General features: G+C 39.4%; 1 protein-coding gene across 4 annotated transcripts in view; it reads left to right on the plus strand.

Moving 5' to 3' along the window:
• Nucleotides 1–18,398, plus strand: part of SLC25A21 (solute carrier family 25 member 21) — a 519,679-nt gene that overhangs the window by 105,095 nt on the left and 396,186 nt on the right. The window contains exon 1 of one of the 4 annotated variants that reach the window (XM_044932760.2): nucleotides 4,728–6,070. The exons of the other annotated variants lie outside the window; for them this stretch is intronic. The gene's annotated coding sequence lies outside the window, so the exon portion shown is untranslated. Of the gene's footprint in view, nucleotides 1–4,727; nucleotides 6,071–18,398 lie in introns of those variants that run through there. 4 annotated transcript variants of the gene reach the window in all.

Here is an 18,398-nt window from a genome sequence, read left to right on the forward strand (position 1 = left end):
GATTTCATAGGTCAGGAATTTTGGCAGCTCTTGGCCATGTGATTCTTTTTTTCCATGTGGCATCAACTAAGAGTACTTGGTGATATTTAGCTGTAGATGAGCTGGTTTGAGAGATCTAAGGTGCTATGTATGTGAGTTCGTGTCTGATGATGGTCAGGATGGCTGGGAGGCTAGCCTTAGCTGGGAGTGTCAATTAGAATTGTCTAACTAATGACAACTCAGGGTTTCCAAAGAATGTTAGGACAAGATGGAAGTTGCAAATCTTATGTTGATCTAGGCTTTGAAATCTCAGAATGTAACTTCCATTGCATTTTATTGCATAGGCAAATTGCTAACACCAGCCCATAGCAAGGAAAGAGTAACTCATAGGTTCTTTGTTACTCTTCTCACTGGGAAGAGTGACAAAGATTTTGTAGTCATCTTAATCTACCATACTTATCATTCTAAGATGAACTTTAAAAAAAAAAAAGGATCATTATCAATTCAGGTGTAAATATATTCAATGTGCTTCAAGACATCAAAGCTATTATTTTTTATTGATGTTCAAATTGTCTTATTTTTGACTAATATGAGCCTCCTTAAGTTGACTTCTGGATTCTTTTGACCTGATCCTAATACCATGTGATAGCTTCTGTGTTATCTGTTAGATGACAAATGTTTCAGGCTTTAGATTTCTTCCCTAAACCTAGAGTCAGCCATTTATCTAAGACGTTTTGGTATGTTATAGTAGGAAATAATATTGTAAGACCACAAATTGGATGGTCCCACCGAAAGGATTATGAAAACAGTTAATAAAATGGTTTTTACACTTGCTTTCCCCATTTCCTTAATTTGTAAAAAAATACTGTATATACATTGTCAGATCATGTTGCCATTACATGTGTTTTTTAACCTTCCCTTTTCATCCTTCTTTGGTCTCAGTTCTGAAAATCACTTTATATTTAATGCCATGGGAGGAGGTGAATTCAGGAGTCTCCCATGTCACCATCTTGGATTGGAACCCCCAAAAGTCTTTTATTAAATCTTTATGTTTATTAATGATTTTACTGATTGATTTCAGAAATTTGAATAACAAATTATCTTTGATGAATACTTAATTTAAAACAGCACAAAAACAAGCATGGAAAAATAAAAACACTTTAAAAGAACCAAGATATTTAACATTTGAAAGGGACATTTAAAAACATTAGTTCTAAAATCTGTGTGCCATAATCCCTCTCCTCTTCTGAAGAGTTAGAGTTCGGGGGAGTCAAGTGGGTAGATCCCAGAATCTTTAGTTTTAAAACACTCTTCAGGTGGGTTTTTTTTGACTATACCATATGCCTTGTTGAACCTGTTCCCCAAGGAAGGATTAGAACCGGTTCTTGGCAGTGAGAGCACAGAGTCTAATCTAATGGGAGGTCCCAATGGGAGACCAGGGAGGAGAAAGCAAGGATGAAGTTAGAGTGTTTATCGACTATCTCCCTCGATACCTAGTCACAGTGGCTAGGCTCTGACCGCAGGAAAAAGACCACAGCTACTATCAGCTGTGGATAGCCCTTCCCATGCAGCTGTCCTCTCAGGATCTGGCCCTCCTTGTCCTTTTAGGTTCTTGGGTGGAAATGACTTCACTTATCCCAGATGTACTACTGGAGGTCTCTGATAGTAAAGAGGTAAACAATTAGATGAACAAAGTAACGAAGATAGTACTAAAGTCAGTGAAAAAGATGGAATAGCCTAAATTGGTAAGTGGAACTGTTATTTTAGATGAAGAAACCTGAAGAGTAGCTATCTCTGTGTTGTCTGAAATGAAGTCAAAATACTTGAAAACTAGGCATATAGGTGGCTAACCAGATTTTTTGGTTAAGAATCTAAAATTCTGATTTGCCTTATGCCCAGAGAGTGAACCATTCAAACTTTCTACTGGTCGAGGCTTTGGGTTAATATTTACATAGGAAGTTACCTTGGATCTTAAAACTACTTGGTTGCTGCTTCAGCTCTGTATTACTGACTTTAGCAAGGAGGAGATGATTTTGGCTTGGAAGGTGTAGAAGTTGGGCCAGATTTGTCATCTACTTCTACCCTAAATGAATTAATTCTAATAAAACTGCTTATTTCTTGGGCTTCCCTGGTGGCTCAGTCAGTAAAGAATCTACCTGCAATGTGGGAGACCTGGGTTCAATCTCTGGGTTGGGAAACTCCTCTGGAGGAGGGCATGGCCACCCACTCCAGTCTTCTTGGCTGGAGAATCTAATGGACAGAGGAGCCTGGCAGGCTACAGTCCATAGAGTTGCACAGAGTTGCACACAACTGAAGCAGCTTAGCATGCACACACGCATTGTACTAAATAAGACATGATATTAGAATTAATTGCGTCTGGTTTTCTTTTTTTTTTCAATGTGGCTACTAGAAAATTACAATTTACACATATGACTCACAATTGTCTCACTGCATATCCTTTCCACAGCATTGATCTAAATTTTAGAGTCTAAAGTATGTACCTTTTAATTGTTATTTTAGTAATTCTTGGATCCTTTGAAATCTGTGATGGAGCTCAATCTTTTTCTATTCATGAATTTTTTTTTTTTTTTTTTGGCAAGACTTTCTGACTGATTTATTCAGTTACTGTAGTTGAAACATCGGAAATTCAACAATGGTAGCTGTTAGTGATTTTTAACTCTGCTTGCTTTATAACCTGTATGGAGATTAAAAACAAATAAAGATTACCTTAACCCTACCCCTGCAGTTTCAGAAAGTTTTGAGGGGCGAGGAAGAGGAGTGGTCCAGCATGTATTTTAAAAAACAAAAAGTAAAGCCACCCCACTAGAGGTGAGTAACAGTTGAGAATAGCTAATTAATGAGGTTACAGACAGACACAGTATTTGAAGTCAAGGCTGCCAGGGTAAAACTAGGTGTAGCTGTTCTAGTTATGGATCTAAGTGGCTGAACTCTCAGTTCTCACCAGGATTTAAGCCTATAAAAGTTTGGGTGCTCACTGTATATTAGATCCCTTGGTCCTCTGAAGAACTCTGAGCATTAGGCACCCATGCCAAACCTGTTTTTCACAAATGTGAGCTGAGAATCAGGTCAAGTACTTTCTAAATTAAATACCATAGCAAAGTTTTGGACCTTTCTATGGAGATTTGTTAGTGCGTCTCACCTGTCAGAAGTCAGAAGCAAGTAGCCAGTGACATCTCCGTGGTTACAGCATTTTGAGTCTATTGAATAGTGTGGATCTAGTCAGGCATTGGCACCTTCTCTTTTAAGTGCAGAGGTACACTTTTTACTGCAAGACCAGGAAGCTATAGAAATTTAGTTCTGCCTCTTCCCCTCCCCGAGTCATGTAACTTTCCTTAGGTAGTAGTTGGTTGAGACACATGACTCAGGTTATGTTGACAGTTGTTTTCCTGCTGCCACTAAGTCACTTCAGTCGTGTCCGACTCTGGGTGACCCCAGAGATGGCAGCCCACCAGGCTACCCCGTCCCTGGGATTCTCCAGGCAAGAACACTGGAGTGGGTTGCCACTTCCTTCTCCAATGTATGAAAGTGAAAAGTGAAAGTGAAGTTGCTCAGTCGTGTCCAACCCTCAGCCTACCTGTATGTTATTAGAAAGTGGTGGTTTAGCATATTAAAATTGACACAGCCTCTGGGAGAATTTGTATGGCCTACCTTAATCCTGCAAAATCAAAAGGTGTTACTGTTCTCATGAGTTCTTTGTTGTTGTTCACTCAGTCCTGTCGGACTCTTTGTGACCCCATGGACTGCAGCCTGCCAGCCTTCTCTGTCCTTCACTATCTCCCGGAGTTTGCTCAAACTCATGTCCGTTGAGTCAGTGATGCCATCTAATTATCTCATCCTCTCTCACCTTCTTCTCTTCCTGCCCCTGATCTTTCCCAGCATCAGAGTCTTTTGCAATGAGTCAGCTCTTCGAATCAGGTGGCTAGAGTATTGGAGCTTCAGCTTCAGCAATAGTCCTTCCAATGAATATTTAGAGTTGATTTCCTTTAGGATTGACGGGCTTGATCTCTTTGCTGTCCAAGGGATTCTCAAGAGTCTTCTTCAGCACCACAGTTTGAAAGCATCAATTCTTTGGTGCTCAGCCTTCTTTGTGGCCCAAATCTCACATCTTAACATGACTACTAGAAAAACCATAGCTTTAACTATATGGACGTTTGTCAACAAAATGATATGTCTGCTTTTTAATCCACTGTCTGGGTTTGTTATACCTTTTCTTCCAAGGAGCTAGTGTCATTTAATTTTGTGGCCGTAGTTACCATCTGCAGTGATTGTGGAGCCCAAGAAAATTAAGTCTGTCACGGTTTTCATTTTTTGCCCATCTATTTGCCATGAAGTAATGGGACCAGATACCATGATCTTAGTTTTTTGAATGTTGAGTTTTAAGCTAGCTTTTTCACTCTCCCCTTTCACCTTCATCAAGAGCTTCTTTAGTTCCTCCTCACTTTCTGCCATAAGGGTGATGTCATCTGTATATCTGAGGTTGTTTGTATTTCTCCCAGCAATCTTGATTCCAGCTTGTGCTTCATCCAGCCCATCATTTCGCATGAAGTACTCTGCATTTAAATTAAATAAGCAAGGTGACAATATATAGCCTTGACGTACTCCTTTCCCAATTTTGAACCAGTCTGTTGTTCCATGTCCAATTCTAACTGATGCTTCTTGACCTGCATACAGGTTTCTCAAGAGGCAAGTAAGGTGGCCGGTATGCTCATCTCTTTAAGAATTTTCCACAGTTTCTTGTGATCCACGTAGTCAAAGGCTTTAGAAGACAGCATTTTTTTTCCTGAAGGTTTTTCCTTGTCTTCCTTTCAGATATTATGTTGAGAAAGGAATGGAAGTAGTGGTTGTTTTTCAAAACAACCTAAATAGGTCCACAAACATTGTAAACAATGAAAGAACTTTGTGAGTGGACCTGAAAAGAAGTTTTTAAAGAATAATTTTCTTTCTAAAAAGGTATTCATTTTTTTTGCGTGATCGTGGTAAGTTAATTTTAAAGTTTGTTTATTTATTCACTGAAAAAAGGACAAGCCCATATATATTTATATTTCTTTTAGGAGTGGCATGAAATCCAGCACCTACAAGTCTGTGCTATTAATATATTCTTATTGTTTTTCCTGATAAGCCTGATAAAGCTAATTGGAAGCCTGACATGGAATGGGTGAAACATTGAAAACCACATTTACTTTGCGTGAAATTCAGGAAAGGTTTTGCTTTCTGTCTCCACATATGGATATCAATAAAACACTTTTATTTTTTAAGAGCAAAGCAAATCAAAAGCACAAGATTGCATTTTGGTTTTTAATCAATGTGAACTTCTTTACTGCCCCATGTAAAAACTCTGCTGGGACTGATTTAATACTTCTTGTTATGTTACATATTTTCTTTGTTTCTGGAATGATCGTGCTGCTTGATAAATAATTACTCAGCATTCATTCATTTATTTTTACATTGCCATCTGGGTTTGGTGAGACCCAGAGCCTCCTACTTTTGCCTCTTAGCAAAGTTCCAGCAATGGACCATGGTCTGCTCTTTGCTACATTGCCACTTAAGGTCATGTTTTTCTTTTTGCTCCCATACTTCTGACTTTGCTCTGGTTTCATGGCAGTTGATTCGTATGGTTATCCTTGTGTTAGTGAACAAAATGTACACTTCAAAATATGTCTCAATTGCCTGGACCAGGTGTCTTATTTACATGGTCCAAGGGTCTGAACTTGACACCCAGACTTTATTTCCTCTAGCCTGCAGTGTGCTCTTCTTAATCTCACATGAATCGATTTCCAGATTGATTTAGGGTTAATACAACCCCACCAGTATGTGTCTCCTTAGCCTCAATGCCTTTCCAAGTCCTTTGACTCACTGTGACTTTTGGAATTATTGAAGTCTTGGAAGGAAGACTCTAGTTAAATTATTTCCTAGTTCCTGTAGGAGAGATCTCTTTGTGATTAGTGCAGCACAGTAGTTGCTTAGAGGCTTTTGAACTGTAATGTCTTAGAACAAACTGCAGTAAGGCCAAATGTTCTGGATACCATTGTCCTGTTTGGCTCCTGTTGAAGACAGACCCAGGGAATCTTGGGTGAGTAGGACCCAGGGGTGTCGTGTGGGGCAGGAATGGTTCAGTGTTGCAGCTAGCTGTGATCAACAGGCAATACACTATCCATTGTTTTTTTCACTGTCACTTTTTTTACACTATCAGTTGTTGTTTTCTCATTTCTGCTGGGACCTAAGAATTCCCTATCCTGTACAATCTGATGATAGAACTTCTAATCAGTGGGGTAGGGGGGAGCAGTAAAGGCAGAACAGTATCATGAATGCACACAGACTTTACAGAATCAATTCAATGTCTGCTTCATGGAAACTTGATCTGCAAGTTTCACTTTATCTTGTTGGTACTTTGATATTAATTGCAAAGTATCTCTAACAGAAAGTTCAGGATTTGCCATTATTATTAAAATGACTTTAACAAAATTTTCCAAGCCTTTTTTTGTTCTAAATACAAACATATTGAAAGATAGTCCAATTCAGTTACAATGCCATTTTGAAGTTATTTAACCCTCCCACAACTACCTGCATCTGTAGTGGGAAAAAATGTAAGGCCAATATATGTCATAGTCTCTGACTGTGTGAGAGAAAACCTAGCTAATCTGATTTGACAGGCAATTAAGAGATGAGATATGCTCTAGCCTTCCTGTTCATTGCAGCAAATCTGGGGAAACCAGACAGCTTCTTTGGGGACGAGGTAGTGCAGCATGAAGAGCAAAGCCTGCTCTAGAGCTCTGGCACCACCACTTACTAACTGTGTGACTTTAGGCAAGTTACTCAACTTCTTTATAATTTTGCTGCCTCATTTGCAAAATGAGGATTATAGCTTGCTTGTTTTTGTTCCTTTAGGCGCTAAGTCATGTCCTACGCTTGTGACCCCGTGGATTGTAGCCATCCAGGCTCCTCTGTTCTTGGGATTTCCCAGGCAAGAATACTGGAGTGGGCTGCCTTTTCCTTCTCCAGGGGAATCTTCCTGACCCAGGGATTGAACCTGTGTCCCCTGCATTGGCAGGCAGATTCTTTACCACTGAGCCACCAGGAAGCCAAGGATTATAGTACACCTAAGTAACAGGGCTGTTGTGAGAATTGAGTTAATTTATGTAAGGAATTTAGAAAAGGTCCTGGCACAGAATAATCCCTCACTGATGTTGTTTTAGGTACTGAAGTGAAAAACATTGGTAATAAAATGTCAGCCTAACCTTGTTAAGCATATTTCCAAGTATTACTAGGAGACAGCATAATCTCTGTAACTCCTCTGTCATCCAGAGGGAAAAGATCATTTCACAGATACTCTAGAGGGAAGAAACTATCACTCTTCAAAAACCCTAGGGGCGAGTCAATCACAGAATCAGATAGAGAACCCAGGTTTCCTAATTCCTGGTCAGGTGCTGGACCACGATCAGGATGAATGATGTTGAACAATGGCTCTGCTGTTCAGAGCCTGACCTTCCAGGTCCAAATGGAGACTCCAAAACAAACAAACATGAGGTCTTGTTTTTGTTACCCTGGGGTGGAAACTGCTTTCGACTTTGGGGAATTAAACTCATTACTTTGAGTTTCTGGATGTTTTGGGGTTTCTTCAAACTGAGTTCCTGTCATTATTTTGTGGTTCTCATTGAAACTCACTCTTTTCACTTTCCAATTTTGAAATATTAGTGACTTTTTTTCCTCCATCCGTTTGCCTTTCTTATTCAACTATACATGCCCTCATGGACTCCTTTAAATGATGGAAAGTATTAGATTAAAAAAATAATTACAGAAACATTATAGAATCCATTAATTCTATGATGATGATCTCCAGAGAGCTTTCCTTCCTAATTGTAGTAGTTTACATCACACCTATATTATACCAAACACTTTTATATTCCCTAGAAAGTCCCAGCATAGAGATTTGATTATTTAGGCCTTCTTCTTTAGATAACTGCACACATAGAAATGTTTGTAAATTTTAGAATTGTGTAGCTTCAGATTTGAAAGGAGTCTTTGCAGCTCTCACAGACAAGTGGTTTTAAAGCTGTATTCCATCTAACTCTTGGCACTTCAGAAGCAACGTGCTGTGGAGCAAAGGGGCTAGGGAACAAGAGTATCTTCCTTTTTCATTTCCCCAACTGAATTTTGTAAATGTTTTTATATATTGGTCATCTCTGTAATATTTATTTTAAAGAAAGAAAAGACTTCTCAGTTGGAATCATGTTTGGGGAACATTGATCCAGCCCAGTTTCCCCATTTGCCCAGGAGGAAACAAATGGCAAGTAAATACCTTAATTTTCAGATTTGGGGATTTTCCCACAAATTTAAAAACAATATCAACCAAAAATTGCAGGTCAGTTATTAAGTCAAGACAAATTTAGGAGGACTTTATTCATTATGTAACTTCAAGATTTACTTTTCCTTTCTTCACAAGCTTGAAGTCTTCCTTGGATTTTAGTGCTTTGTGACTGTACCTTACCTTATTTTAAAAATTTTTTTAAATTTATTTATTTTTGGCTGTGTTGGTCTTTGTTGCTGCTCAGGTTTTTTCCTCTAGATCTGGAGAGTGGGGCTATGCTCCTGTTGTGGTGCACAGACTTCTCACTGCAGTGGCTTCTTTTGTTTTGGAGCATGGGCTCTACAGTGCACGGGCTCTATAGGCTCTATAGTGCACAGGCTCTATAGTGCACGGGCTCTATAGTGCACGGGCTCTATAGTGCACGGGCTCTATAGTGCACGGGCTCTATAGGTTCTATAGTGCACAGGCTCTATAGTGCACGGGCTCTATAGTGCACGGGCTCTATAGTGCACAGGCTCTGTAGTGCACAGGCTCTATAGTGCACGGGCTCTATAGGTTCTATAGTGCACAGGCTCTATAGTGCACGGGCTCTATAGTGCACGGGCTCTATAGTGCACAGGCTCTGTAGTGCACAGGCTCTATAGTGCACGGGCTCTATAGGTTCTATAGTGCACAGGCTCTATAGTGCACGGGCTCTATAGTGCATGGGCTCTATAGTGCATGGGCTTCAGCAATTGTGGCACACAGGCTTAGATGCTCTCCACAGCACGTGGGCTCATCCCAGACTAGGGATCAAGCCAATGTTCTGCACTGGTGGGTGGATTCTTCACCACTGAGCCACCAGGGAAGCCCTGGACCTTACCTTAAGAAAACCCAATACTGTATATAGAAATTCAAGTTTATAAAACTCAAGAGAAGGATTCATTGCATTAGACAAAGCCTGTGTTCCTATAAGTAATAAAGTCAACATTCCAATGGTACATTCAAAGCTGGTAGTATTTCGAAAATTTGCTTAATCTTTCAGGATCTCTTTTATATAATATATCAAAATATACTTGCAGTGAAATTTCTGGTGAATACGTGAGTGTTCAGTTCAGTCGCTCAGTCATGTCCGACTCTTTGTGACCCCATGGACTGCAACATGCCAGGCTTCCCTGTCCATCACCAACTCCTGGAGCTTGCTCAAACTCATGTCCATCAAGTCGGTGATGCCATCTATCTATCTATCTTATCCTCTGTCGTCCCCCTTTCCTCCTGCCTTTACTCTTTCCCAGCATCAGAGTCTTTTCCAATGAGTGAGTTCTTCGTATCAGGTGGCTGAAGAATGGAAGCTTCGGCTTCAGCATCAGTCCTTCCAATGAATATTCAGGACTGATTTCCTTTAGGATTGACTGTTTTAATCTCCTTGCTGTCCAAGGGACTCTCAAGTCTTCTCCAACATGACAGTTCAAAAGTATCAATTCTTTAGCACTCAGCTTTCTTTATGGTCCAACTCTCACATTGTTGAGACAGCTCTCACATTGTCTAGGTTGGTCATAGCTTTTCTTCCAAGGAGCAAGTGTCTTTTAATTTCATGGCTGCAGTCACCATCTGCAGTGATTTTGGAGCCCCCCAAAATAAAGTCTGTCACTGTTTCCATTGTCTCCCCATCATTTTGCCATGAAGTGATGGGACCAGATTCCATGATCTTAGTTTTATGAATGTTGAGTTTTAAGCCAGCTTTTTCACTCTTCACTTTCATCAAGAGGCTCCTTAGTTCCTCTTCAATTTCTGCTGTAAGGATGGTGTCATCTGCATATCGGAGGTTATAGATATTTTTCCTGGCAATCTTGATTCCAGCTGGTGCTTTATCTAACCCAGCGTTTCTCATAATGTACTCTGCATATAAGTTAAGTAAGCAAGGTGACGATATACAGCCTTGACATACTCCTTTCCTAATTTGGAATCAGACTGTTGTTCCATGTCCAGTTCTAACTGTTACATACAGTTTTCTCATACATATATACCTGCATACAGATTTCTCAGGAGGCAGGTAAGGTGGTCTGGTATTCCCATCTCTTGAAGAATTTTCCACAGATTGTTGTGATCCACACAGTCAAAGGCTTTAGTGTAGTCAATAAAGCAGGTGTAGATGTTTTTCTGAAATTCTCTTGTTCTGGCACATTAGGAGGAAATTGAATATATAAAGAGAAATAGAAGAGAATGATAGACTGAGTATCATAGACCCACTGTTATAAAAAAAATTGACACATGCCGTGGATTATGCAATAAATGTGTTTTCCCAAAGACTGAGTGAACAAAACTTTTATAAATTAATTTTTAAGTTCTCCAGTGAGATTAGTATATTAATGGATCTTATAATGTGAAAAAGCTTCTTAATACAATTAATATCTTCCTAATTTATCTTCTTTAGAAAGATTTTGCATAGAAATTTTCTTAAATCAAGTTGTATCCAAGGAATATTTCTTTAAGAGTTAGGAAATGTACTTACAACTCAAACTACATTGTTGTTTTCTACTTACAAAAAAGAAACTTTGGAAAAATGAGAGTCTGAGAAATTCCTTTGAGAACTGTTAGACATCTTTTGGAGACGGTCAAATTAAGTTTGTTTTTATTTCACTTGTGAGGTTCTTCACCTAGAAGAAATTGGAGGGTATTTCAGAAACAAGTTTGATGATATCAAGAATAAGAATTTTTCTCCCTAAACATAACTTAATATTTTTGCTGTTCTTGGAAATCAGAATAGACACTTTGCTATGTCCTGAACACAGCTTCCAGCTAGCCATGTGGCAGCTGAAGCAAAAAAATTTCACATTCTGCACTTTGTTTGTTTGCCAGCTTTAAAAACATATCAACAAACTCAGAGTATCAAATTCACAAGTCTGTTTTTCTATGGCAAGTAAAGGTTACCCCTTAATGTATTATGGGGGAGAGATCATGGAGGAAAAATGCTACAGGGGAAGCACTTTCCCTAGCAGAAATTGCCTAAATCATAGCTTCTCCACTTGATGTGGTAGGAAAAATGAGGACTGATTCACTGAGGTTTTCCTGACCACCTTACACTCATTTACCTTGATTTAATCCAGTTTAAAGATACAATAATAGCTGCAGTCTTTAGATTTAATTTGTATTAGGAAGACTTTCCCAGTTTTGGTTGGGGGTGCTGTTGAGAAAATTGGGATTCTTAATCATTTATGCAAAAATGTATCCCAGGTTGTCACCTGCTAAATTCTGCATGATGTTCAAAAAATGGTAAAAGGAATGTTCAATGTGTCATCTGATTTTTTATTTAGCTGTATATGTAAGCCCACTGCTGGACCTAACCATCATGGTTTGGCTTAAGTCACATTACTAGATTTGAAACTGGCAGCACTTTTTTCCTTTTACATATGTGGTTAAATATCAGAAAATTCTGTAACTAGCAATTTTTGTTCCTGCTCAACAGAAATAGACCACATCTAGGTGGTGGTGATAGCTCATGCCCAGGCATCATTAAATAATTGTTTTAGCATTTAGTATGCCAAATGGATTGATTTCTCAGAGACAGCTGGTTATAGAGTCAGACTGACTATGTTTCCAGTTTGTAAGTACGCAAATAATGAGTTCTGAACTCCTTTGTCACAGGAGCTGAGTTACTAAAAAGTTTAAGGCAAAGCCTGTTCCTTCAGGAATTTCTAAACTAGTTAAGGAGCAGAAATAAATGTATGAGATACATGAGCTAATTTTCCATTTAACACTGCTAATAAAGGCAGTGTTTCCAAGAACTTCATTTTAAGCCTGTTGCTCTTTTTCATTCTTTATCTTTTTCATCCTTCAAGTCTGTAAATATGAGGAAGTGTATCTCCATCTCCAAACTCCTGCACAGTCTAAACCCATGTTTATATCCATCTAAGTTCTGTACTTCTTTTGAACTTTATCATCCTCCCAAACCCTACTGTCACTTCTTCATCGATTGTCTATTTATGTAGTTGCTCAAGCCTTAAATATGGGAATCTACTTAACTTTTCCCTATGCAGTTAATGAATCAACTGGTACTTAGAATACTATCACAGCATTGTTAATTGGCTATACTCCAACAAAAAATGATTTTGGTATTAAAAAAATTACAAAAATAAAAATAAAACAAATACTTAGAATTCTATTTCCTTTGTCTTTTTTACTTTCTTTGTGGTCTGTCCACTTCCCCCAGTCTCTGCATCCACCACCTTAGCCTATACCTCCATCCCCTCTGATCTGGGGATACTTTGATACCCTCTTAATTAGTCTTCCTATCTTTGGTCTTGTTTTCTTCTAGCTCATTCTACACAGTAAAAAGTAAATTTACTTATGAATTCAGTTGCTATTTAAATGACTTTAATACATCTCGATATAATTTAAGCTTCTTATCCAGCACATAAAAGTCCTAAGGTGCTTCCTCTGCCCCAACCATGCCAGGCATATAGAACTACTTGTAACTCTTTGGCCTCACTCTGTAACAAATTTCTGCATATCCACCAAAATCCACCTCAAGCACTAGTTCCATCAACAGTCTTTGCTGAACCTCTCTTCCTGAAGTCTAATTTTCATGGTCTTTTGCTGAGGCCTCAGAAGCCCTAGGAGAAGGCAGTGGCAACCCACTCCAGTACTCTTGCCTGGAAAATCCCATGGACGGAGGAGCCTGGTAGGCTGCAGTCCATGGGGTCGCTAAGAGTCGGACAGAACTGAGCGACTTCACTTTCACTTTTCACTTTCATGCATTGGAGAAGGAAATGGCAATCCACTCCAGTGTTCTTGCCTGGAGAGTCCCAGGGATGGGGGAGCCTGGTGGGCTGCCATCTCTGGAGTTGCACAGAGTCGGACACGACTGAAGCGACTTAGCAGCAGCAGCAGCAGAAGCCCTATGCCTATCTCCCATACACCAAAGATCACACGTTCCTATAACTATCAACTTTTTTCTCAGTCTCCATCTTAGACACCATAGGCTTCCCAGATGATGGGTAAAGAACCTGTCTGCCAATGTGGGAAACATAAAGGTGGGGGTTCAATCCTTGGGTCAGAAAAATCCCCTGGAGTAGGAAATGGCAACCCAATCCAGTATTCTTACTTGGGAAACCCCATGGACAAAGGAGCCTGGTGGACTACAATCCATGGGGTCTCAAAGAGTTGAACATGACTGAGCACACACACAGATACTAGACACCAAATTAGATCCTTAAGAACTGATACCTAGACTTGAGTGACTCTATCTTCCAGTGTCTACCACAAAGAAGAGGCCCAATTAACACCTTTCAGATAGGTGTATCCTTGCAATGAAAGACTACTCAGCAATACAAATAAATATACTAATGATACATATAACAACATGGATGAATCTCCATATAATCATGCCAAGTGAAAGAAGTCAGAGGAAAAGGAGTACATACTATGTGGTTCCATTTATGTAAAATCTAAAAAATACAAATTCATCTATAGTGGCTGAAGAGATAGGAATGTGAGGAAAGTTCAAGTAAAGCTCAGTCGTGTCTGACTCTTTGTGAGCCCATGGACTATACAGTCCATGGAATTCTCCAGGCCAGAATACTGAAGTCGGTAGCTGTTCCTTTCTCCAGGGGATCTTCCCAACCCAGGAATCAAACCCAGGTCTCCCGCATTGCAGGTGGATTCTTTGTAAGCTGAGCCACTAGGGAAGCCCAAGAATACTGGAGTGGGTAGCCTATCCCTTTTCCAGTGGATCTTCCCAACCCAGGAATCAAACCAGGGTCTTCTGCATTGCAGGCAGATTCTTTTACCAGCTGAGCTCCCAGAGAATCTCTTGGGTTTACCAAGGGAATCCCTTGGGATTCAAAGGAGGATGAGGACACTCCTGAGGGTGATGAATATATTCATTAATATCTTGATTTGTGGTAATGGTTTCACAGGTATATACAAATGTCAAAAATTATCAAGTTGTACTTTTAAAATATATACAGTTGATTGCATGTCAATTATACCTTAGTTAAAAACACTACCAATAAGACAGAGTCAATAAATACCTTTAAACTTTATTGGGATATGCAGTCAGGGACCTGACAGAGAGCAGGATTGTGTCTGCTAATAACCATGGTGCTCTGGGCTGATGATTCCCACTCCGCACCTTACTGTCATTCTGCCTCATCTGATGACTACTTAGCAACTATTCTCTGCTTCTAAGGCAGTGTCAGACTCCGGTTTTGGGTGGGTATTGGAAGTAACTAGAACTTCGGATCTTGGGATTATAGATAATATTCTAGAAGAAGCAAAGAGGGGGCTGGGGAAAGGCATATCCCATGTCCCTGTCATGGTGGGGGAGAGGAGTTGTGTGAATGGCAGTGATACTGGAAGACCCAGGCAGGTTGAGGTCTCAAGCCCCCTGGCATTTATGAGTCTTCTGGCACAGGAATCTTTGTCTTAAGGAAAGTGGAAAGGTAGAGACTATGCTAGTCTCTTACTAAGACTGGAATTAAATGCAGCACTGATTTGAGGGTCAAGGTGAAGACTCTATTCTACATCCTCCTCCCCCTATAACATTCTTCTCACTTTCTGAGTGAGTGAGTGAGTGAAAGTCACTCAGTCATGTCTGACTCTTTGAGATCCTATGGACTATATAGTCCATGGAATTCTCTAGGCCAGAATACTGGAGTGGGCAGCCTTTCCCTTCTCCAGGGGATCTTCCCAACCCAGGGATTGAACCCAGGTCTCCTACATTGCATGCGGATTCTTTATCAGCTGAGCCACAAGGGAAGCCCTCTCACTTTCTAAATATTCTCTAAACTCCTCTCTTAGGAGATACTTTTTCAACAGGAAATGAGGCTTAAAATAGAAAATTCTTAAAAGAGTGACTATATTAAGATTGTGATAATTAATTTTAGGTACAGTTAAAAAATACTACATCTTGCTGCTTTTATTTTGGAGAAGTTAGAATTTAAGGAGGCACTTAATATCTGAAATTGAGAAAGGAGAGAGGACTCTCACAAATGTTGAAAGGAAGGTTGGAAGCAAAAGAAAAAATTTTTAAATGTTATTATTTTGCCAGCTCTATTTATTCTTCATTTTTGTACCAATAAATAGAAGGTGAGTATACCCCATGTCACTTCAGAAATCTGGAGTCCAGTGGATGTTACTAATAAGGCTACCTGATAACAAAGGACCATGAGTGAATATTATTTAAGAGATGCTTTGCTATCACAGGCCAAATAGCATGATAGCCAGAAAAGTAATTTCAGACTTCAGTCAGGTAACCACAGTTCTTGATTTTCCTCCATTATAATACAGTGAGCACTGAACTAAGAATTCTAGAAACACACAAAAAGTACTTGGTTATAAGATCATTCCGTGCTTACAAGGAGCCTTGAGTTTCAGTAAGGATCAGAAGTTACATGCAAATGAAAGAAGAGTCATATAAAAAATATAAACATCTGCAGAATATAGAAACTTCTTTCTAGGCAACTTCTCCTGACATTGTGCAAACAGGATTGTTGATGGGATTTAGTTGAGCAGAGCCCTATGGGGTTAGTTTAAGAGATGATTCCTGGCAGCATTCTGAAGAGGGAGGGACGTGAATTGACAGAGATGATCTGTGAAGACTGCTGGGCTGAGGGAATGTAGAGTTAGGAGCAAGAGACTAAAACTCTCTTGAAACATGAAAAATGACAAGAATCAGATACTGCTAAAATGTAGGCTAGAAATGTGTCAGGGGGACAAGGTCAAGAATAAGCAAGAAAGAAGGAAGAAGTCACCAAAATCACCTCTGAAGTTTGGTGGAAAAAATTGCTAAGTAATAAGACAAAAGAAAAGAAAAGATGGAGTATCATGAAAAGGGAGGAAAAAAGAGATGGAACTCTAGCCTTAGTTGATAAATTGTCAAGTAATGACTTCTTCCATATGGAAGCAATGCTGGCGATTCTAGTCTTCCCTTTTGAGAAGATTCAGTAATACTAACTCAAAATCAAGTTAACTGCTTTAAAAAAAAAATAAAATAATGATTATTATTTAGCAAAAGTAAGATCATGGTAAGACTGTTCAGGGAACTCAGTGCTGCATACTAAAGAAGATCTTTCAAAAAATCTGTCTGTTACACTGCAGGAGAAACCAGAACTTAGAAGTCCTGCCAAAGAAGGAGACTGGGAAGGGAAGGTGTGCCAGCTTAAAGGGCAAAATGACTTATCTGTTAGCAAAACATTTGAAAAGCTATAAATAATTTTGTTTCACCAAGAACTCAGCCAAGTTTTTTACTGTCGCCCCTCATACCACAACATTTAACTGCCTGCCCGACTTCTCCACATCTTTCTCCCCTTTTGAGATTGTCTCTGCCTTCTAACCTGTCATGATGCATGTACCAGGGCACATTGTAAAATAATTTGATGTTCATTTATGGAAAGAGAAAACATTTCCTAAATCTTCTTTCCAGGCCACCTGTAAACCAGAGACAGGGCTAGCTAAGTAAACAGGAAGGCCACCATCCTCTGCTTCAGAAACCAAACATTCACACAAGGTCTGATTCTCTGGATAGGTGGGTCAGCCAGGTCTGAACATCTGCTTTTCTTAGCCTTCGTCTGCTTTTCCCTCCCTTGATGTAGAATGTCTTTAACTTTATTCATGTGAAAAAAATTCCCTTAATAGAATAGAAGCAGGTTTAAGGTGACTTGAGCTTTAAATGGGGGAGAGCATGGGAAGGAGGCTGAAGAGGAAGGGTATATATGTATATATGTAGCCAATTCACTGTGTTGTACAGCAGAAACTAACACAATATTGTAAAGCAATTACATTCCAATAAAATATTTTTTTGGAAAGTATGGGGAAGGGGTAGAAAAAGAAACCAATCAGATTCATTGATTAAAGAACATGCAGAAGGATACATTACAGAGAGATAGGCATGTTGGATTTTTTTTTTTTTAACTAAGAAGAGATTTCATTTTGTTGGTAAGTGTTGGGTATGTATGATAACAGAGCAGGTGTATTTTAAAACTGCTGGCAGCAATGAGAATGGCAGCTAGAAATCCACATAGTGCATGGGGAGAGTCTGCTTAAACCTCTGGATTTCACTCTGTGCTCCTGATGTGCAGTTGCTTTTGGATTGTAGCACAGCGTTGGCATAAAATATCTACTTGCTCAAAGTGTTCCAGAGGAAAAAAATCTCTGGCATTTCCTGTTGGTTGGAAGCTGTTTGGCTTTCTGCATTACTATTTAGTGTTATCATTGGCCAAGCACCTTTGCTGGGTAGAAAAATACTGGTGCAAATTTTACTGGCGAGGTGGGAATAGAAGCCATAAAAATTCTCAATTTCCCTTTTAAAAACTTAACTCATTTGTCCAGGAGGAATGAATACAGAAGGACAGGAGATTTTAAACTTCCCGTACATCTGGGTACAGCAGTGTATTTTGACTCCAAGCACAATAAAACAACCTTACTTGCTGGTGGTATATGACATAATGACCCAAATATGTTTTTAAAAAATCATTTATTGCTGTACATAAACAGCGAAGTTAGCGCAAGGGATGATAAAATAACACGGGTAATTCTTCCTTTAGCTGGGAACCATTGGCGGCCCATTAGGATTCCAGATGTAGCTGTGTGTGCTTTTCCATTTGTTTTCCAATGTCTAGTGCTTATGCCCTTGGTACCTTGACGGTGCTTGTCAGGCATGTTGGCTTTTCAGCTTGAGGTCTTCCTTGGAGAAACACACTGATCAGGCTCTGGGCTATAAAGCACACTATTGTCTTGGGTCCAGTTTGTTGAGAATATAAGACCCAGGGCAGCCTCCTGCCAAAGGTCAAATACCAGCTTGACCAAAGTTCCTCAAGTCAACACTGGACCTCCCCAGACAAGAGACACTTCAACTCTTCCTGAAGAAAAAGTGTTTTTATATTTTTATCACTCTGTCAATAGCAGAGATTGTTTGAGTGCAATTAAGCTGAAATGCATTTCGATAAATATTTATTATTATTACTCTCATAAAAAAACAGCTTCTTGGATCAGATGCTAATAGATAAAATAAAAAATAAATTTTATTCCCATGTTTTGGGCATTAAAAAAAAAGAAGCAATCTCCCAATCCAGGAGACAGTCTAATAAGTAGTGGAGGAGGGCACAGATGTGAA

This window comes from Bubalus bubalis, chromosome 20, assembly GCF_019923935.1.
Source record: "Bubalus bubalis isolate 160015118507 breed Murrah chromosome 20, NDDB_SH_1, whole genome shotgun sequence".
NCBI lineage: Eukaryota > Metazoa > Chordata > Mammalia > Artiodactyla > Bovidae > Bubalus > Bubalus bubalis.